An 880-nucleotide genomic window follows, 5' to 3' on the forward strand; every position below is an offset into this window, starting at 1 on the left:
TTTATATTAAATGTGTTCGGACTTCACTGTACTCTATTGATCTTCCATTGGAAAAAAAAAAACTGGCAGGCTTTTACCAGCTTCTGCAACACAAAATAGATGCAAATGATGTTTGTTTTTACATATCACATTTTCCCTCTCTCTCTCTCATATGTTCACTCAGTTTCTTACTATGAAAACATAATGTGGCCACTCTATGAACAAATCCATGGTATATACCGAGGGCTGCCAAGTAAACTATGGTAAGTCATGTTTCTCAGATTTTACTGGAGAGACAAAAAACAGTTTTTATTGAAGTGTTGGGTGGATAAGCTTCATTTTCATAAGGGAGCCTACAAATGCCATGACACACATTAGGCTCCCTCTTGAATTGAAGTTTATCTGCCCAAAACGCTTCACACGGCGCACCGGCAGTGGAATTTTAGTTGCCGCGGGGGATTCCCCGCCGGGCGCCTTATCATGTCGGGGTCACGGGGGTCAGCTCCCTGTGGCCACTCTGTCTGGGCCGACTTAATTTTTGATACTTTTCAACGTACAATTTAAGGTGTATCCTTGTATTTATGGTAATTCTCATTTAGTGCACCCAAAGCACACATATCTGCTCTTGATTCTCAAAAAAGAATGGACGTTGTAACTTGTCTGGTTATTTCGTTAGACGCGCTGGAGTCGGCAATGCTAAATTGTAATTTTTTTTCGACTAGCGTAAATGGAAAAAAATAAATATTTTAAAAAAGGCCTCGTCAAAATCTGTTGAACTTTTGGAACATGAAAGACATAGCATTGGGCGCAGATACTCAGAAAAAATGGTATCTGCGCATATAATAGAAAGCTGTAATTTTGCAACTTTATCCATTGGGCACACAATTCGCTATGAAGTAAT

General features: G+C 39.5%; 1 protein-coding gene across 2 annotated transcripts in view; it reads left to right on the forward strand.

The window, feature by feature from the left end:
- LOC101845366 (ATP-dependent DNA/RNA helicase DHX36) overlaps positions 1-880 on the forward strand; it is a gene marked incomplete in the record, with an annotated part of 37,046 nt that overhangs the window by 24,107 nt on the left and 12,059 nt on the right.

The sequence above is a fragment of the Aplysia californica genome, unplaced genomic scaffold (assembly GCF_000002075.1).
Source record: "Aplysia californica isolate F4 #8 unplaced genomic scaffold, AplCal3.0 scaffold00962, whole genome shotgun sequence".
NCBI lineage: Eukaryota > Metazoa > Mollusca > Gastropoda > Aplysiida > Aplysiidae > Aplysia > Aplysia californica.